Source organism: Monodelphis domestica, chromosome 3 (genome assembly GCF_027887165.1).
Source record: "Monodelphis domestica isolate mMonDom1 chromosome 3, mMonDom1.pri, whole genome shotgun sequence".
Classification (NCBI taxonomy): domain Eukaryota; kingdom Metazoa; phylum Chordata; class Mammalia; order Didelphimorphia; family Didelphidae; genus Monodelphis; species Monodelphis domestica.
The window spans coordinates 66,619,992-66,642,160 of record NC_077229.1 but is presented as its reverse complement, the minus strand read 5'-3'; the positions used below and the strand labels follow the sequence as shown (position 1 = coordinate 66,642,160).

The 22,169-nt window shown below is 38.0% G+C and overlaps 1 protein-coding gene and 1 pseudogene across 1 annotated transcript in view; both read left to right on the top strand.

The window, feature by feature from the left end:
- LOC103091899 (mucin-16-like) overlaps window positions 1-22,169 on the top strand; it is a 53,417-nt gene that overhangs the window by 3,747 nt on the left and 27,501 nt on the right. The gene's annotated exons all lie outside the window — the stretch shown is intronic.
- On the top strand, window positions 6,993-8,402 carry LOC130457907 (cathepsin B-like; annotated as a pseudogene).

Below are 22,169 nucleotides of genomic sequence, written 5' to 3'. Positions count from 1 at the left end.
GGAACAAATTCCCTACTGAGAAACATTCCCCATTTTGACGTGAGAACTCGCCAGGATCAGAAATGGGAGGACTTCTACTCCAACCGTACTTAAGGCTGCTTTAGGGGAGAAAACTCCTTGCTATGGGAGGACCCCTATTCTACCCATACTTAAGACTGCTTTAGGAGAGAAAACTCCTTGCTAAACAATGAAAGTACTTGGACCCATGCTTATAATAATGCAAGGAGTTCTTTGAGCCAGGCCTGTTTTTAGAATTGATACAATGGGATGCTAGGTACCTAAAAGGGTTGGGCAAGTTTTCTCTTGATGAGATTAGTTGACTCAGCTGTGTTTTCTCTGGTTCAGACTTACTGAGGAGATTAGTCGACACAGCAGCATTTTTTTCTGATTCAGACTTACTGAGGAGATTGGTCAACTTAGCAGGAATTTAGATGGGCAGTCCTTTGGAAAGCATCTACAGTGATTGGTAGATGTAGGGACTTAGGGGAGGTGACATGGGAGAAAAACCCCTATATAAGAAAAAGCAGAATCTCTTGAGGATATATCATTTTGGAGAAATCCTTTTGGAGGATCTCTGATGAGGATCGCTTGGGAAGAATCTCTTGAGAGAGGCTCTGGAGAAGGGAAGCTCTTGGAGGACCATCTCTAAGGAGATCTGGCTGGAGCTCCTCTGAGGGGACTCTGTCCCTCTGGAGGCTCTGGAGAGAGGCCCTTTGGAATTCTCTCTGGTGAAGTCAGCTGAGATGGAGCTGGCCTGGTGTCACTAGAATCCTTGCTTAGACAGACCTTGTGGTGAGTGTTAAAGGACTGACTGACTGATCTTTCTCTCTTAAGGCTCAGGTCTAGGCCATGTTGGCTTAAGGCCCTTCATACTTATTTCCTTTTTCTCTCTTTCTTTGATTACTCATTGTATTATTAATTAAAATCTCTGTAAACCCAGTTGACTCGGGTATTTGAATAATTGGGAATATATTCCCTGGTGACCACCTTATAGTTGATTTAAAACAGGACACTGTAGGAAAACATATTTTGAGCAGTCATAATGTTTTTCCTTGTCTCTCCACATTTTAAATGCCACAGTTTAAGGCTACAACTTATATTAAATCTCACATGGTATAAGTAAGTTAGGGGAAGGTTTCCCCTATTGAGTGATAAGAGGGTTACCCCAGAATTAATAAACACAGTCTTTTAGAATTGTAAGCGTCTCCTCAGTTCATGACTCAGTGGGTAGTCCTGATCAGAATTTTTTTTTTTTGCAATCGCTGTTCACTAACCTCTGTGAATTAGCTTCCTCAAAGATCCTTGAATAAATCCCTTTCTTCCAATTTGACTGTGGCTTAAATTGGTTTAATAAATACAAGATATCTGTAAGTGGGCAGTTCAGGTGGAGATTAGTGGTGTCCCTATATCTAAAGCCTAAGTGTTCCTTCTTTCTGGATACCTTGAGCAAACCAGAAATTCACCTCCCCTTCCCAGTGTCTCCTTAAGATAAACTTCATCTTGGGATGAAGGCAAGATAAGGCAGGTGCTATTAGACTGTGGGGTACTGTTGAGTCTGAGGCCTCTACAGGTCCAATGGGATCTGAATCTCTCTTCTGCTGTCAGGCAGGTATAAATTTCTTCTTGAGAAGTCCCAAAGCTGATACTCCTGGCTATCTTTTAGCTGGCTGTTGGCTGATCACCAGCAAGGCAAGAAAACCTCTTCTCACCTCAAGATCAAGTCTCAAAACCCACCTTTTTTCACTGGCATTCTTCCCCATCCCTGTTCTACAGCCATGTTCCTCTGCTTCCAACAGTCTTTACCCATCAATCATGTCCTCTTCAACATTCCATTTCTCATCCTCTTTGCACATTACTCTTAAAGTCTTAAATTCTTCCCTTCTTCATAGATCTGGAAGATAAACTATTCTATGTTCCCCAAATTTAGTTATGGTATCACTCATTATATATAAATCACATACTCATTTTGATCTTATCTTGCTATAGGGTGTAAGATATTGGTCAATACCTAGTTCCTGCCATAAACTTTAATTTATAAAAATCATTTTTAGTTATAAGTAGAAAATTTTTTTCAATTTTTCATATTAATTTTATTTTAAAATATTTCTCTGTTTACATATTTCATTTTTTTTCCTTCCCCTCTTCCTCCCCCCATCCCAAATCCAATAAGCACTTCCACTGGGTTATATAGATGTTATCACTGATACCACTTCCATATTATTCATTTTTGGAATAGAATACTCTTTTAAAATACAAACCTCCAATTGTATATCTATATAAACAAATGATTGTCATTTGTTTTTCTTCTGGGTTTCTACTCCCACAGTTCTTTCTCTCGATGTAGAGGGGAATTGGGATTGTCTTGTAATAGCAAAGTCCATTATATTGGATTGTTTCACAATGTTTCATTTTCTGTGTATAATGTTCTTTTGGTTCTGTTCACTTCACTCTGCATCAGTTCCTGGAGTTCTTCTACAGTTCCTGGAGTTCTTCTTTGATATAGAATTCCTTTGGTTCATCATTCCTTACAGTCCAGTGTAGTATTCTATCACCATCATAAACCACAATTTGTTCAGCGATTCCCCAATAGAAGGTCACGTTACCCCCCCATTTTACAATTATTTGCCACCACAAAGAGCACAACTATGAATACTTTTGCACAAATATTTTTCATTATTATCTCTTTAGGGTACGATTCTAGTAGTGGTATTGCTAGATCACAGGGTATGCATTTTTTTAAAGCTCTTTGGGCATAGTTCCAAATTGCCATCCAAAATGGTTGGATCAATTCACAACTCTACCAGTAATGTATTAATGTCCCAATTTTGCCACATCCCCTCCAACATTTATTATTTTCCTTTACTGTTATATTTGCCAATCAGTTAGGTATGATGTGGTACCTCATTTTTTATTTGCATTTCTCTAATTATGTGGGATTTTAAACACTTTTCCATGTATTTATTGATAGTTTTGACTTTTTTTTTTATCTTAAATCTATCTGTGTCACTTGACCATTTGTCAATTGGGGAATGACTTGTTTTTTGTTTTTTTTTACAATTGACTTAGCTCCTCATAACATTAAGAAATTAGACTTTTGTCAGAGAATTTTGTTGTAAAATTTCACCCAAATTTATAGCTTCCCTTCCAATTTTGGTTGTATTGATTTTATTTGTACAAAATCTTTTAAATTTAAAGTAATCAAGATTATTCATTCTATATTTTGCCATGTCCTCTATCTTTTGCTTGGTCTTAAATTCAATTTCCCACAGATCTAACAGATATACTATTCTGTGTTCACCTAATTTACTTATAATTTCCTTCTTTATGGAAATTATCCTGGTATAGGGTATGAGATATTCATCTCACACTAATCTGTCTCATACTGTTTTCCAATTTCCCCAGCACTTTTAACAAATAGTGTATTATTGTCTCAAAAGCTGGGATCATTGGGTTCATCAAAAACTATCTTCCTGAGGCCATTTACCCCAAGACAATGCCATTGATCCCCCTTCTATCTCTTAAGCAGTATGTAATAAGTAAAATAGTGGAAGACTTAAATTGTGGCAGATAAAAAAGTGTTTGGCTTAAATTGTGACCACAGAAATTATGGTTTCAAGAGTGTCTTGTTTTTAAATCAAATATAAGGTGGTCGCCAGGGAAAAATTCCCAATTATTAAATATACCCAAGTCAGCTGGGTTCTATAGAGATTTTAATTCATACAAATGAGGAATTAAAGAAAGGGGGAGAGAGAGAAAAAGGAAATAATGGGAAAAGATAGGTCAGCCCAGGCCAGCCCAGGCCCAAGCCCTAAGAGAGAGATCAGTCAGTCTTTTATCCACTCACCACAAGATTTGTCCATCCAAAGATTCTAGTGTTCAGAGAGACACCAGTTCAGTTTTGGCCAGCTGCCATCTCCAGAGAGAGAATCTCTGAGACTCTGAGACTCACCCAAGAGTCAGCTTTTCGTCTACTTTTAAAGAGAATTTTCTCTTATGTCACCTCCCCTAAGTTCTCACATCTACCAATCACAGTAGACATTTTCCAAAGGACAGACAATTCTTAATTCACACCTAAGAAGGTTTGAACTTTTGATTAAGTTCATACCTGAAAAACCTCCGAGTAAGTTTCTCACCTCTTTGCTCCTTGTAAATTCACAAGTTGCCTGACCTTTATAGGTACTTAGCACCCTTTTGTATTAGATCTAAAAATAGGCACAGATTAAGAACTTTTGCTTTACTATAAGTGTGGGTTTAAGTATTTTTCATTTTTCAGCAAGGAGTTTCTTCCCCTAAAGCAGGCTTAAGTAGGGGTGGAGTAGAGGTTTCACATTCCTGATCTAAGTTCCTTCATTATTTAAAATGACGAATGGTCTTAACCAAACCTTATGAAGTAGGGTCTGAGAATTTTTAAGGTTCACAAGTACTATACTTGATGATCACCACTTTATAATACAGTTTAAGATCTGATACTGCTAGGACTCCATCCTTCACATTTTTTTATTCATTCCCTTAATATTATTGATCTTTTGTTTTTACAAATGAACTTCGTTATAATTTTTTCTAATATTATATATTTTTTGATAGATTGATAGCTATGGCACTGAATCAGTAAATTAGTTTTTGATGGAATAGTCGTTTTATTATATTATCTTATCCTACCTTGAACAATTAATATTTTTGCAATTGTTTAGATCTAGTTTTAATTGTATATAAAGTGTTTTTTAGTTGTTTTTGTTTAATTCTTGAGTTTGTCTTGGCATATAGATTCCCAAATATTTTACATTATCTAGAGTGATTTTTTATTAGAATTTCTCTTTCTAATTCTTGCTGATGAATTTTTTTGGATATAAAAAGAAATGATGATGATTCATGTGCTTTATTTTGTTTCCTGAAACTTTGCTAAAATTATCATTTCCACCAGGTTTTTAATTGATTTTCTTGGGTTCTCTAAGTATACCATCATATCATTTGCAAAGAGTGATAGTTTAGTTTTATCACAGCCTACAACTTTTGATTTCTTTTTTTCTCCTCTAATTGATGCAGTTAGCACTTTCTAGTGTGGTATTAAATAATGGTAGTAATGATGGGCATCCTTGCTTCACTCCTAAATTTATTGGGAAGGCTCATAACTTATCCCAATTTCAGATGATACCTGTTGGTGGTTATAAACAAATACTGTTTATTATTTTGAGGAAAGCCCCTTCTCTTCCTTTATGTCCTACTGGCTTTTTAAGTAGTAATAGGTATTGTATTTTGTCAAAAACTTTTCTGCATGGATTGGGATACTGATGTGATTTTGTGTGCTGTGTTTTAACATAAGTGCTTTGAGTTCATGTGGACAAAAAATTCTTAGTAGGCCTCCTAGCACCAGGTCTGTATCTTTGGTAATTAGCATTGCTGTCTCTGCCACACCCCAACTCATGGCTGAGCACCTGCAGCTATGGGATCTACTTGGCCAGAATAATAAACTACAGGTCAGTGATGTTGTCCCAAACACTGTGTCAAAACACCTGAAGCTACCCTTATGTTCATACACAGAGTAATTAGGTTTTGCATACTGATACCCACTGTAATACCCAATGTTAAACCCATTTTTAAAATCAAAGTCTCCATAACCATTGAACCCATCAAATCTGTTGCCTTGCTTTCTCACTTTATAATTTCTTGAATTGTCTAAAAACCTATCCTCTAAAATGACTGATTTCATTAAGTGACCAGGTTTATTACAAAATAGCAGTGAGGGGTTTGTCTACATTCTCTAGAATTTATAATATGTTATTCTAGGTGCTCTGTAATACTCTTAAGTGCAGCCACTGCTCAATCTTGCACTTCATTAGTTTTTAATTTAAGTATCAGATCTTTGATTTCTTTTGCTAAATTATCTAGGATATTATTCTTTATCTCAGCTTGTCTATCTTTGTTATCCTGAAAAATGTCAGAAGCTACACACCTAAGTTTATCCAGTCCCATCTCATCCCAATTTGGACAGTTGCTTATATGGTTTACATCTTTATCCAATTCATTTCTCAGCAGAATCTATCACCCTGTTCAGGAAAGTAGATGGGGTCTTTCATATGTCTTGTCTCAATCTTTCAAACTTTGACCACAACTCTGGTCTCTTTGAATTATCCTTCATCGTCTGGATAATGGCCTCTCTAGCAGTAATTAAATTTTTGTAACCCACAAAAGAATTATCTTCCCAATGGGGGTCCTGGGAAAACCAGTCAGCTAAACTAGGATTCCTATGTATATCCCCAATGATTTTCTGTTTTTCCCTTTTTGATAACAATTCATCCATTAACATGTCAAAGTCCAGATAGGTTGGATCTTTACTTTCTTCTTAAATTGTTTTACCATGGCCATTGGTTTTTCATCATAGCTTGGGTTAGGGTTATTGATGATATGATGATTTAAAAGACTCTAAATATGCTTGGGTAAATCTCTTGTGAACTCTTATATTGAGGATCCCAATCTCTGCGGTTATCATTGGCACCTCCCTGAGTGGAAACATAAGGGCAGGATTGTTTTCTAATGCTTGAGTTTCTTGTCCCATTTGGTTACCTCAATTTCTGTCTAATTCCATTGCCCCTGTGTCTTAGCCAACTAGTTATATTACATTTTAATTCTTTTCATCTTGGTCTCCAGATAATTAACCCTCAGTTTAAGCCCACTGTTTTCTAATTTTGTCTCATTCATGACTTTTCAATAGTTACAGATGGATAAGGGAACTTTCAGCATCATAACCATGGATACTAGCATTAATATTCTGAAGGGTAGATAGGATATAACCTAAAGGACCATAAGCGTCAAAACTGTCATCAAAAATCCATATGCCAACATCCCTTGGATATATAGAGGGATGGTAGACTTAAGAAGAGTCCAGGAATAAATCCAATGTTAAAACAATTCAGCCACGTGTTGCTTAATGAGGCTGCCCTGCAAACTGCTTCATTTAACACAGTTGCTGGCTGGCTGACTTTTGCCTTTTGGTGCCTCCTAAGGTTCAGTTCACTGAAACTGCAGGTACCAGACAAACAGCTTCAATCTTTCTCCTTCTCCAAAACTGTTATCCAGCAAAGCAGATCTACAAGCTTCTTCTTAGATAGGACTCCTCTTTATGAGGAAAGTAGAAACCCTCTTCAAATGGGTTTCAGAGGTCTCTTCCAGTGAGGTGCGGTGGTGTGGTCTAGTTGTTTTCTGAGAGCTTCTGAGCGGCATTGGAAGGATGGGTAAATTAGGAGTCCGTTCCTCAAAATGTGGCGGTTCTTGGCCACCCTGTGTTGCCTGGTCGTACTGACCAGTGCCAAGAGCAGATTATCCTTTCCTCCTCTATCAGATGAAATGGTCAACCACATCAACAAGCTCAACACTGCATGGCAGGATGCGCACAACTTCCTTAATGCAGACATGAGCTACATAAAGAAACTTTGTGGTACCTTCATGGGTGGAGCCAAGCTACTACCTTAGAGAATGATAATGGCTGATAATATGAAGCTACCAGAAAACTTTGATGCCTGGGAACAATGGCCAAACTGCCCTACTATCAAGGAAATAAGAGACCAGGGTTCCTGTGGATCTTGCTGGGCATTTGGAGCTGTGGAAGCTATTTCTGACAGGATCTGTGTACACAGTAATGGAAATGCTAATGTAGAAGTGTCTGCTGAGGATCTGCTTAGCTGCTGTGGATCTGAATGTGGGGATGGCTGTAATGGAGGTTTTCCTGCTGGAACTTGGAACTTCTGGACTAAGAAAGGCCTTGTATCTGGTGGTCTCTATGATTCCCATGTGGGCTGCTGACCTTATTCCATCCCTCCATGTGAGCACCATGTGAATGGCTCCCATTCTGCCTGTACTGGAGAAGAGGGCGACACCCCCAGGTGCAGGAAGAAGTGTGAAGAGGGCTATTCTACTCAGTACAAGGATGACAAAAACTACAGATCAACCTCCTATAGGGTACCTTCAAGTGAGCAGGAGATCATGGCTGAGATCTACAAGAATGGCCCTGTGGAGGGAGCTTTTAGTGTGTATGAAGACTTCCTACACTACAAGTCTGGAGTATACCAGCACGTTGCTGGAGAGATGCTTGGAGGTCACGCCATTCAAATCCTGGCTGGGGTGTGGAAAATGGAATCCGTTACTGGCTGGCTGCCAACTCCTGGAATATTGACTGGGGTGATAATGGCTTCTTTAAATTCCTCCATGGAAAGAATCACTGTGGGATAGAATCTGAAATTGTGGCTGGAATTCCCAGAACGGATCAATATTGAAAGAAGATGTAACCTGCTGCTATTTGTCTAACTATCAATAGCCCTTTGTGACTTTTAATCTTTCAAAAAAGAAAAAAAATCTTGGGAATGGGAAGAAGGTGAATGTGGGCAAATGAATACTTTTAAAAGACTTAAGTTTGGAGAGATGCTCTTTTATTTATCTTTTGTTTAAAAAGGAAGTTTAAGGAGAGGATTTAGATAAATCATTGGGCTTTGAAAATTTGGTTGAGCTAAATTCTTGTGGGGTCAGCCGATTGATAATAACATAGATGAATATTTCTTGATCTGACTCCAACTAATAATGCATGCCATTTCAGTTTAAGTAACTCTGTGAATAGCACATAGCACTGCTGGTATACAGGCTGTGTAATACACTTGAGACCCAGGATGCTTTCTTTTAAAAAGGCCTTTTTCCAGGGGTGTCTCCCAATTCCTGTTATCTTGACTCCTACAATTCCCCTCAACATTCATCTTTTAGGAACCTGAAGTCCAGGAACCAACAATGATTGAAGGAGTGGGGGGAGGAGTGTTTTCTCCCACTGGAATAGGGATGGGTTTTTTGTTTTTTTTTTAATATTTTGACTTAGGAAGGAGGCAAAGAAATTCTCAGAAATTGACTTGGCTCCCACTTGTTAGGGGTAGAGGGAGGTAGAGTTGTGGGATGGGCCACAAAATGTTAGAATCCTATTTTGTCCCAGTTCTCACTGGTAAAAATCCTATACTATGCTTACTTCTCCTTAGTGCCACTCCACTTTTAGTGCCAGTTAGCCTGAAGCTATTAAAGCTTTGCAGTATTGCACATGCCCTTGGGTCTTTTCTGTGGTGATAAAAAAAAATAGATTTCTCTATTTTTGTTTAATGTACCTTGATTGATCATACAAAAGAGTACCAGGATCCCTTTTACTCAATAGAAACCTGTGCCTGTGGTTTTAAAAGAAAAGCAGTAATTCCTCTTCTGATGTTCTTGGGGGACAGTCGAGAAGGAGCAGGATTATGGTTCTGTCCACAGGAGAAACAAGATTTTGTTGTTCTTGGGAAATCACTGCTTTACCCTATCATGCAATTTAATCTCAGTGTTGATTTTAGTGACTAAATGGAATCCAGGACCCTTGTGCCAATAAAAGATTTCTCGTAAAAAAGCCAAAAAAAAAAAGAAGTCTCTTCCCTTTCACCAGCCGAGAGTAAAGTCAGAGAGGCCTGTCTCCAACAGCAGTCAAAGAAAGCAAGCTCAGTAACTGAAACCCAGTGAGTGAGTGACCCAGTCAGAGACCCAGTGAGAGGACATCACCAACTGACAGAACTTTTCTTGTGTTCTTTCTTGTAAATTCTGGTCTCACAAACTGCTTGTCCTCTCAGAGATCTCTTTATCAAATATCTTATTTAATCAACATGTTCATCAATATTCTGTTTTCCTTAGTATATTTTTATTAATTAGTTCATCCCATTCACATTCAGCATCCTAATTACTGTATTTCCCACCATCTTATTATTCCCTTTAGATGCTGCTCTATTCCCTTTCACTCTAATCCTCTGCTTTATGTTATATAGTTTTCACATTCTCAATCCCTTCCTTTTCCTCTCAGTGTAATCATCTCTTTCACCCCCTAATTTTTTGTACATTTCCTATCATACATACATATCATTTCATATCACATTTACATATCATGATATCATCATAATCAGTTTGCTTCCTCATCCTCTTTTTGTTTTCTTTCTCTTTTTATTTAGTCAATTTAGAAATTATTCCTTGGTTACAAGAATCATATTCTTTCCCTCGATCTCCTTCCCCCGCCCTTCCCTTAGCCGACGTGCAATTACACTGGTTATTACATGTGTCCTTGATCAAAACCTATTTCCATGTTGTTGATGTTTGCACTAGAATGTTCACTCAGAGTCTACATCCCCAGTCATATCCCCTTGACCCATGTATCAAGGAGTTGTTTTTCTTCTGTGTTTCTACTCCCACAGTTTTCCCTCTGGATGTGGATAGTGTTCTTTCTCATAGATCCCTCTAAGTTGTTCAGGATCACTGCCTTGCCACTAATGGAGAAGTCCATTACATTCACACAGTGGATCAGTCTCTGTGTACAATGTTCTCCTGGTTTTGCTCCTCTCACTCTGCTTCAATTCCTGGATGTTGTTCCAGTTCACATGGAATCCCTCCAGTTTATTATTCCTTTTAGCACAATAGTATTCCATCACCAACATATACCACAATTTGTTCAGCCATTCCCCAATTGAAGGGCATCCCCTCATTTCCCAATGTTTTTGCCACCAGAAAGAGCGCAGCTATGAATATTTTTGTACAAGTCTTTTTCCTCATTATCTCTTTGGGGTACAAACCCAGCAGTGCTATGGCTGGATCAAAGGGCAGACAGTCTTTTAGCACCCTTTGGGCATAGTTCCAGATTGCCCTCCAGAATGGTTGGATCAATTCACAACTCCACCAGCAGTGCATTAATATCCCAATTTTGTCTGCAGTTATTTTAAATGGAAGTGCTCTATCTCTACCTGTAGGATTTTGTCAATAAAATATAGAAATGCTGATAACTTATGGGTTTTTAATATCTTGCAACTTTGATAAAGCTATTATTTTAACTAGTTTTTTAGTGGAATCTTTAGGGCTCTCAAAGTATACCATCATATTGTCTGCATGGTATGATAGTTTTCTTTCCTTGTTGCCTATTCTTATTATTTTAATTTTAAAAAATCTTACTGATATAATATTTCTAACACAATATTGAATAATAGTGATGATAATGTACATTCTTGCTTCACCTTTTATATTTTTAGAAGTTTTCTAGCATAAGTTCTCCATAGCATAAGGTCTCTAGCATAAGAACATAAGTTCTCCAAAATTACAAGATCCAAATTGTCTCCCTCCCTCCCTAGCTGCCCCATTCCTGAGATGGTAAAGCAATCTGATCTCCACATTAGTCACTCTTGTGAGAAGATACTATATAAAATTAAAACACAAATAAAATACAGTGATGAAGAGTACAATTGATCTGCATTCAGACTCCAGTGGATTCTCTCAAAGTGGCTAGTATTCTTTTTTTTAAACCCTTACCTTCCATCTTAGAGTCAATACAGTGTATTGGAATCTTTAGGGCTCTCGAAGTATACCATCATGTTGTCTGCATGGTATGATAGTTTTGTTTCCTCGTTGCCTATTCTTATTCATTTAATTTAAAAAATCACTGATATAATATTTCTAACACAATACTGAATAATAGTGATGATAATGGACATTCTTGCTTCAACTTTTATATTTTTAGGAAGGTCAATACTGTGTATTGGCTGCTCCAAGGCAGAAGAGTGGTAAGGGGGGTAGGCAATGGGGGTCAAGTGACTTGCCCAGGGTTACATAGCTGGCAAGTGTTTTGAGGCCAGATTTGAACCTAGGACCTCCCATCTCTAGGCTTGACTCTCAATCCACTGAGTTCCCCAGCTGCCCCCAGGGAGGTGGATAGTATTCTTATAGAAAGTCGGTGCATCTTTCTTTCTCTCACTTTTTTTTATATCATTCCAACAAAAATAATCATACTTGTGGCTCGTCTATGTAGAATCCTTCTAAATGTCCTAAGAAAGATAAAATTCTTAGGAGTAACATGTGTCATCTTTCCATATAGGAATATAAACAGTTTAACCATATTCAGACCCTTATGATTTCTGTCATGCTTACCTTTTCATGCCTTGAAACATCTCTATTTCATTAAATAGTCTTTTAAGCCTCCTTTTTCCCCCAAAAAGGTGGTACTCAATTTTTCTGTATAAGTCACTCTTGATTGTAATCCTAGCTCCTTTGCCTTCCAGAATGTCATTTCAAGCTCTCTTCTTTTATTATATGGCAGCTGCTAAATCTTGTGTGATCTTGGCTATGGCTCCAGAATATTGAATTAGTTTCTTTCTGGCTGCTTACTAAATTTTTCCTTGATCCCTGGGAATTCTGGAATTTGGTTTAATATCCTCAGGAATTTTCATTTCAGGATCTACTTTAAGACATGATGGGTAGATTTTTTTTCAATTTCTATTTTACCCTTTTGATTCTAACATCTCAGGGTAGTTGTCTTTGAAAAAAATTTGAAATATGATATTTAGGCTCTTTTTATGTCATGGCTTTCATTTCAGTTCATCCAAAATTTCCAAGATTATGTCTCCTCAGATCTTTTTTCAGGATCAGTTGTTTTTCCACTGACATATTCCAACTTTTATTTTTCCCCTTTCAATTTTGTTTTATTTTTTATTGATATCTCATAGAATCATCAGCTTCCATTTGCTCAATTCTAATTTTTAAGAAATTATTTTCTTCAGTGAGGTTTTGCATATCCTATTCCAGTTTGTCAATACTGTGTTTTAAGTAGTTTTTTCTTCAATAAATTCTGATGACTTTTTTTTTACTATTTCGCAGATTCTGGTTTTTAAGATATTCTTCTCTTCAATATTTTTTGTGCCTCTCTTACCAAATGTTTGGGCATAAATTTTTTTATTTTGGTCTGACTTATTCCTCAGGAATGCTTGGAAATCTGCTATATTATTGAATTTCCATTCTCCCCCTGAAAGAATATACTCAGTTTTGCTGTATAGGTGACTCTGGGTTATAAACACAGATCTTTTGCCTTCCTGAATATCCTATTCCATAACACTCTATCCTTCAGTGTAGAAGCTGCTAGATCCTGTGTAATCCCGATTTCAGTTTCATGGTATTTGAATTTTTTTTATGGCTGCTTACAGTATTTTCTTTTTAGCTTGGTGGCTCTTGAATTTATTACATTCTTGGAAATTGTCATTTGAGCATTTCTTTCTAGAAGTGATCTGTGAATTTTTTCAATTTCAATTTTATTTTTGTGTCTGAGGATATCTCACGAGTTTTCTTTGGTAATTTCTGGTAGTGTGACACCCTACACCAAAATAAACTCAGAATGGATGAATGAACTGAATATAAAGAAGGAAACTATAAGCAAATTAGGCAAACACAGAATAGTATACTTGTCAGATCTTTGGGAAAGGAAAGATGTTAAAACAAAGCAAAAGCTAGAAAAAAATCACAAAATGTAAAATCAATCATTTTGATTACATCAAATTAAAAAGCTTTTCTACAAACAAAACTAATGCATCCAAAATTAGAAGTGTAAAGATTAAAATTTGGGGAAGCTGAGGCAGGTAGAAATTAGTTTCTCTCTGCAAGGAGTATTATATTTTTAGAGTTTTATTGAAGATTAAGGATTAAAGAAAATACAGGATAAGAAAGTACGTGTCTAGGCCCGGCCTAGACACCCTCACCTACATTATGAAAAGAGCTGTGTCTGCTTGCAAGCAGAAACAGGAAAGGGCCACAAAAGCCTTTCCAATCAGGTTAAATACTCCTTCTCCATCTCTGCCCAGGTGAGAATTCAGTGACATTACAAAGCATCGTGGGGAAGTGGACCAAGGACCAATTCTTTGGATTGAAGTTCTGTATTCAAGTCCATTTTTACATTTCACCATTTGATTCTAATTGGGAAAGGTTTCCCCAAAAAGGATCATGAAAACATAATCAACTTAAAGATTACAATAATTTGAGAATGAGGAGAGGAACAAAACCAATAACTGCTGGACACATTGACAAAGAGCCAGTTAGGGGGCAGTCCCCTTTCTGGCATGAAAGTATACATCCAAATAAATGTTCAATCAACTACACCCAAAGTTCATTTTTGTGCAGCTTGTGATCTGGAGGCTTCTTCTTTTTTTTTTTAAATATATTTTATTTGATCATTTCCAAGCATTATTCGTTAAAGACATAGATCATTTTCTTTTCCTCCCCCCCACCCCCCATAGCCGACGCGTAAATCCACTGGGCATTAGATGTTTTCTTGATTTGAACCCATTGCTTTGTTGATAGTATTTGCATTAGAGTGTTCATTTAGAGTGTCTCTTCTCTCATGTCCCCTCAACCTCTGTATTCAGGCAGTTGCTTTTCCTCGGTGTTTCCACTCCCATAGTTTATATCCTTTGCTTATGAATGGTGTTTTTTTCTCCTGGATCCCTGCAAGTTGTTCAGGGACATTACACCACCATTTATGGAGAAATCCATTACGTTCGATTACACCACAGTGTATTAGTCTCTGTGTACAATGTTCTCCTGGTTCTGCTCCTCTCGCTCTGCATCACTTCCTGGAGGTTGTTCCAGTCTCCATGGAACTCCTCCACTTTATTATTCCTTTTAGCACAATAGTATTCCATCACCAACATATACCACAGTTTGTTCAGCCATTCCCCAATTGATGGGCATCTCCTCGTTTTCCAGTTTTGGGCCACCACAAAGAGCGCAGCTATGAATATTTTTGTACAAGTCTTTGTGTCCATTATCTCTTTGGGGTACAGACCCAGCAGTGCTATGGCTGGGTCAAAGGGTAGATATTCTTTTGTCGCCCTTTGGGCATAGTTCCAAATTGCCCTCCAGAATGGTTGGATCAGTTCACAACTCCACCAGCAATGAATTAATGTCCCTACTTTGCCACACCCCCTCCAGCATTCATTACTTTACTTTGCTATCATGTTAGCCAATCTGCTAGGTGTGAGGTGATACCTCAAAGTTGTTTTGATTTGCATCTCTCTGATTATAAGAGATTTTGAACACTTCTTCATGTGCTTGTTAATAGTTTTGATTTCTTTATCTGAGAACTGCCTATCCATTTCCCTTGCCCATTTGTCAATTGGAGAATGGCTTGATTTTTTGTACAATTGATTTAGCTCATTATAAATATGAGTAATTAAACCTTTCACAGAGGTTTCTATGAAGATTTTTCCCCAATTTGTTGTTTCCCTTCTGATTTTAGTTACATTGGTTTTGTTTGTACAAAAGCTTTTTAGTTTGATGTAGTCAAAATTATATATTTTACATTTTGTGATTCTTTCTATGTCTTGCTTGGTTTTAAAGCCTTTCCCCTCCCAAAGGTCTGACATGTATACTATTCTGTGTTTACCCAGTTTACTTATGGTTTCCTTCTTTATGTTTAAGTCACTCACCCATTTTGAATTTATCTTGGTGTATTTATCTTGTGTGAGGTGTCGATCTATTCCTAGTCTCTCCCACACTGTCTTCCAATTTTCCCAGCAGTTTTTATCGAATAGTGGATTTTTGTCCCAAAAGCTGGGATCTTTGGGTTTATCGTATACTGTCTTGCTGAGGTCGCTTTCCCCCAGTCTATTCCACTGATCTTCCTGTTTCTTAGCCAGTACCAAATTGTTTTGATGACTGCTGCTTTGTAATATAGTTTTAGGTCAGGGACTGCAAGGCCCCCATCATATGTGTTTTTTTTCATTATTTCCCTGGATATCCTTGATCTTTTGTTCTTCCAAATGAACTTTGTTATGTTTTTTTCTAAATCAGTGAAGAAGTATTTTGGTAGTTCAATGGGTATGGCACTAAATAGATAAATAAGTTTGGGTAGGATGGTCATTTTTATTATATTGGCTCGTCCTATCCATGAGCAGTTAATGTTTTTCCATTTGCTCAAGTCTAGTTTTAGTTGTGTGGAGAGTGTTTTGTAGTTGTGTTCATATAGTTCCTGTGTTTGTCTTGGGAGGTAGATTCCTAGATATTTTATTTTGTCTAAGGTGATTTTGAATGGGATTTCTCTTTCTAGTTCTTGCTGCTGAGCTGTGTTGGAGATATATAGAAAAGCTGATGATTTGTGTGGGTTTATTTTGTATCCTGCAACTTTGCTAAAGTTGTTGATTATTTCAATTAGCTTTTTGGTTGAATCTCTAGGATTCTTTAAGTAGACCATCATGTCATCCGCAAAGAGTGATAACTTGGTCTCCTCTTTGCCTATTTTGATGCCTTCAATTCCTTTATCTTCTCTAATTGCTACTGCTAGTGTTTCTAGTACAATGTCAAATAGTAGAGGTGATAATGGGCATCCTTGTTTCACTCCTGATCTTATTGGGAATGCATCTAGTTTATCCCCATTGCAGATGATATTAGCTGTTGGTTTTAGATATATACTGTTTGTTATTTTTAGGAATGACCCTTCTATTCCTATGCTTTCTAGTGTTTTTAATAGGAATGGGTGTTGTATTTTATCAAAGGCTTTTTCTGCATCTATTGAGATAATCATGTGGTTCTTGCTAGTTTGCTTGTTGATGTGGTCAATTATGTGGATGGTTTTCCTAATGTTGAACCAGCCCTGCATCCCTGGTATGAATCCTACTTGATCATGGTGAATGATCCTTCTGATCACTTGCTGGACTCTTTTTGCTAGTATCCTATTTAAGATTTTTGCATCTATATTCATTAGGGAGATTGGCCTATAGTTTTCTTTCTCTGTTTTTGACCTGCCTGGTTTTGGAATCAGTACCATGTTTGTGTCGTAAAAGGAGTTTGGTAGAACTCCCTCTTTGCTTATTATGTCAAATAGTTTGTATAGTATTGGGATTAACTGTTCTCTGAATGTTTGATAGAATTCACAGGTGAATCCATCAGGCCCTGGGGATTTTTTCTTAGGAAAGGCTCTACCTTTCAGTCCAGTGATTTACTTTGAATCAGTCCCCCTTGTCCCCTCCCTTGATGTTTCCCTTTTTAGTCCCTCCCTTTTCCCCCCTCCCCCTTTCTTTCCCTCCCTTTTTGTTCTCCCTCTCCCCCTCCCCTCCTTGGTTTTCCCTTCTCCCTACCCTTGTTGGGTAAGATAGAATTCAAGATCCCAATGGATCTGGATGCTTTTCCCTCTCAGAGTTGATTTCCCTGAGATTGAGGTTTAAGTAAACCCCCCCCCTCTTCCTCTCCTTCTTATAGGAGTTTTCTTCCCCTCCCCTTCCCATGTGAATCTTTGTGTGAGAACGATTATTCTATTTGGTCTTTCTTTACCCCCTATTTATACATTACCTTTTCCCCACATGTTGGTCTACATAGATTGATATAAATGTAGTCCTTATAGAAGAGAGTTTGAGTAAAAGAAGAAGATAACATTTTTCCCCTTTCCTTAATATTTACCTTTTCCGGTATTCCTTGCTCTTTGATTTTCGGTATCAAACTTTCCACAGAGCTCTGGTCTTTTCTTTGCAAAAAAGTTGGAAATCTTCTATTTTGTTGAATGCCCATACTTTCCCTTGGAAGTATATAGTCAGTTTTGCTGGGTAGCTGATTCTTGGTTGGAGACCCAGCTCTCTTGCCTTTCTGAAGATCATGTTCCACGCCTTACGATCATTCAGAGTAGAACTTGCAAGGTCTTGTGTGACCCTGATTGGCATTCCTTTATATCTAAATTGTCTTTTTCTGGCTTCCTGTAGGATTTTTTTCTTTAGTTTGATAGCTTTGGAATTTGGCAATTACATTCCTGGGAGTTGTCTTTTGGGGGTTTAGTGTAGAAGGTGTTCTGTGAGCTCTGTCAGTGGCTGTATTGCCCCCTTGTTCTAGAATCTCTGGGCAATTTTATTTGATTATATCTTGTATCACCATGTCCAGTTTGGTGTTTATTTCTGGCTTTTCTGGGAGTCCAATTATTCTTAAATTTTCTCTTCTCCCTCTATTTTCCAGATCTATCACCTTGTCGGTGAGATATTTTATGTTCTCTTCTAATTTCTTGGTGTTTTGGCTTTGCTTTATTAGTTCTTGCTTTAAAGCCTGGTTTTCTTTTACAGTTTGGTCAAACTGGTTTTGTAGATGCGTGAATTTCTTTTGCATTATTTCCCACTTTTCCTCCCAGAAGGCTTCCATCTTTTTGTTCATTTCTGATTCAAATTCTTCATGGGTTTGTGGAGAGTTTCCATTTCCTTTGGAAGATTTTGGAGCATTTTCTTGTATATCTTCTATCTCCTCTGTATTTTGTATTTTGGCTCCATAGAATGTGTCCAAAGTCACCCCTTTCTTCTTATTTTTCTTGGTATTTTGGGGCTTCTGTGCTTCTGTGGAGTTTGCCATCTCTGAATGTGGAGGATTAGCTTTTCTTATCTCTGTCTGGTGTTCAGAGGCTTTATTCCTGGGCAGATTGTCGGTTCTATGAGGTTTCCCTGGGTTAAATTGAGTATGCCTCACTGGAACTGGAGTGGAAGGGTCGGACGAGGAGGCCACACTCTCCCCCGGCTCTCTGGGTCGGGTTGCTTTCCGGAAGTTGCCTTCAGAATAGCTGGCCATGAGGCTGTTTCATCGGCCTGTGGGGGAATGGGCTTCGGCTTCCCAGAGCTCCGAGGGCAGGGACTTTCGCTGAGACTTGGATAGCAGGATCCAGCCCGTGAGGCTGTCTTGCCCGCCCTGAGGGTTGCTGTTGTTTCAGACAAGCCTGCTCTCTGCGGTGGGGAGCTCCGAGGGCAGTGACTTTCACTGGGACTCGGATGGAAGGCCCTGAGGGTTGCTGTTGTTTCGACCCTGCTCTCTGCCGGGGGAGCTCCGAGGGCAGGGACTTTCACTGAGACTTGGATAGCAGGATCCAGCCAGTGAGGCTGTCTTGCCCGCCCTGAGGGTTGCTGTTGTTTCGACCCTGCTCTCTGCCGGGGGGGGTTCCGAGGGCAGTGACTTTCACTGGGACTCGGATAGAAGGCCCTGAGGGTTGTTGTTCCGAGGACCCTGCTCTCTGAGCCCGGCAGGGCTGTGGCTTCCGGGAGCCTTGGACTCTGCACTCCTACCCCTTAGGTCCATGTGATCTCGGGTTCTGGCTTTTGAGGGGGGCCGTACATTTTGATCCGGGTCCAGGTCCAGGAGGGTTCCCAGGGTCTATGCTGTTAATCGTTTTGAATTTCGGCGCCTTAGGAGCTTATAGTTTGAGATCGGTCGGGAATGGTTTTCCGGAGATCTGAACTTTAGCTTTCTCTAAGCCGCCATCTTAACTGGAAGTTGGAGGCTTCTTCATGGTGTGTTCTCCAATAGTTCAGTTTCTGGATTCAGAGAGGTAGCATCTTCCTTTACCTAAACTTTTTCTCAAGAGGAATTTAAACTTTGTAAATTAAATAATCATATTTTTTACATTCCCCCGTTAAGAGGGTTATTGAAAAATACATGATCACTTAGGGATGCATGGCTGAGGTATGAGGTATATGAATCAATTGGCAAGAGAAATTAAAAAAGATATCAGAAAAATCCAAATAAAAGAAAATACTGTATGAAAATATAGACTATCAAAGTATCTTATATGTGTAAAATTCCAAGTAAAAAGAAAAATAAATCTATAACAGATCCTTGAATAAGGGCGCAATTAAAATGATCTAAGTAATGATACATTTACCCAGTCAGTAGCCAGGACTACAGAAAGTTACCACACTATGAAAGACAGAAAAGGGACCAGATTATAGGAGCCAAGGTTGAGATACATGGTAGAATGGGGAACAAGGAAGACCAGCCTTTAGCACATGTTAAACAGCCACAACCTCAAACCCCAAACACATTCAAGTCTTCTTTGTCTAGGCTCAAAATTACATCAATCCCACCAGGATTGGTTGGTCTCTTTGACCTTGTGCTTGATTGGCACATGAAGGGAAGCAATAAATTGGGAAACAATCTTCATTACAAAAACCTCTGACAAAGGTTGAATTACCCAAATTTATAAAGAGCTAAACCAATTGTACAGAAAATCAAGCCATTTTCCAATCGATAAACAGGCAAGGGACATGAATAGGCAATTTTCAGTTAAAGAAATCAAAACTATTAATAAGCAAATGAAAAAGTGTTCTAAATCTCTTATAATCAGAGAAATGCAAATCAAAACAACTCTGAGGTATCACCTCACACCTAGCAGATTGGCTAACATGACATCTATGGAAAGTAATGAATGCTGGAGGGGATGTGGCAAAGTCAGGACATTAATTCATTGCTGATGGAGTTGTGAATTGATCCAACCATTCTGGAGGGCAATTTGGAACTATGCCCAAAGGGTGCTAAAAGACTTTCTGCCCTTTGATCCAGTCAAAGCACTCCTGGGTTTGTACCCCAAAGAGATAAGGGAAAAGACATGTACAAAAATATTTATAGCTGCTCTCTTTGTGGTAGAAAAAATTGGGAAATGAGGGGACTCCCTTCAATTGGGGAATGGCAGAGGAAATTGTGGTATATGTTGGTGATGGGATACTATTGTGCAAAAAGGAATAATAAAGTGGAGGAATTCCATGGAGACTGGAACAACCTCCAGGAAGTGATGCAGAGTGAGAGGAGCAGAACCAGTAGAACATATATCTTTTTCTGATATGGGATTATTTAAGAATTCTATTTCTTCTTCTGTTAGTCTAGGCAATTTATATTTTTGTAAATATTTATCCATACCACCTAGGTTGGTTTATTTATTGCCATATAGTTGGGCAAAGTAGTTTTTAATGATTGCCTTATTTTCCTCTTCATTGGAGGTGAGGTCCCCGTTTTCATCTTTGATGCTGTTAATTTGCCTTTCTTCTATCCTTTTTTAAATTAGATTGACCAGCACTTTGTCAAATTTGTCTATTTTTTTCATAGTACCAGCTTCTAGTCTTGTTTATTAGTTTAATAGTTCTATCACTTTTGATTTTATTAATTTCTCCCTTAATTTTTAGCATCTCTAGTTTGGTTTTCTTCTGGGGGTTTTTAATTAGTTCGCTTTCAAGTTTTTTTATTTGCATTTCCAATTGATTGATCTCTGCTCTCCCTAATTTGTTAATATATGCACTCAAGGATATGAATTTTCCTCTGAGTACTGCTTTGGCTGCATCCCATAAGGTTTGAAAGGATGTCTCACCATTGTCATTTTCCTCAATGAAATTATTGTTTCTATGATTTCTTCTCTAAACCAATTTTGGAGTATCATATTATTTAATTTCCAATTAATTTTTGATTTGGGTCTCCATGTACCCTAACTGATCATTATTTTTATTGCCTTATGATCTGAAAAGGATGCATTTATTATTTCTGCTTTTCTGCATTTGTATACCATGTTTCTGTGACCTAGTGTATGATCTATCTTTGTGAATGTGCCATGTGGTGCTGAGTGGAAGGTGTATTCCTTTTTGTCCCTATTTATTTTTCTCCATATGTCCATTAACTCTAATTTTTCTAATATTTTATTCACATCTTTTACCTCTTTCTTATTTATTTTTTGGTTTGATTTACTACATTTGATAGTGGTTGTTTCAAGTCTCCCACTAATATGGTTTTACTGTCTATTTCCTCCTTCAATTCTTCTAGTTTTTCCATTAAAAATTTGGGTGCTTTGCTATTTGGTGCATACATGTTGATTAGTGATAATTCCTCATTGTCTAGACTCCCTTTTAACAGAATATATTTACTTTCCCTATGCCTTTTGATCAGGTCTATTTTTGCTTTGGCTTTATCAGATATCATGATTGCAACTCCTGTCTTCTTTCTATCAGTTGAGGCCCAGAAGGTCTTACTCCATCCTTCAATTCTAACCTTGCAAGTATCAACCTGCTTCATATGTGTTTCCTAAAGTCAACATATGATAGGGTTTTGGATTCTAATCCATTCTGCTATTTGTCTATGTTTTATGGGTGAGTTCATCCCATTCACATTCAAAATTATGATTGTCACTTGTGGATTCCCTGGCATTTTGATATCCTCCCTTAATTCTGACCTTTGTTGTTTAGCTATAACCTTTTATACCAGTGATTTACTTTAGATTAGTCCCCCTAGTCCCTTCCCTTGATATGCTTCCCTTTCTAGACCCTCCCTTTTTCTTCCCTTCCCCTCCCATCTCTCCTTCCCTACCTTTTTATTCTCATTCCCCCACCCCTTCTTAATTTCCCCTTCTATCTTACCTTGTTGGATAAGATAAAGTTCAAGATGCCAATGGATCTAAATATTCTAAGCTCTCAGAGATGATTTCACTGAGAGTAAGGTTTAAGTAATACCAGTTAGCACTTTCTTCCTCTCCTCCCTATAGGAAATCCCTTCCCCTCCCCTTTCCATGTGTATCTTTGTGTGAGAAAGATTATTCTATTTAGTTTTTT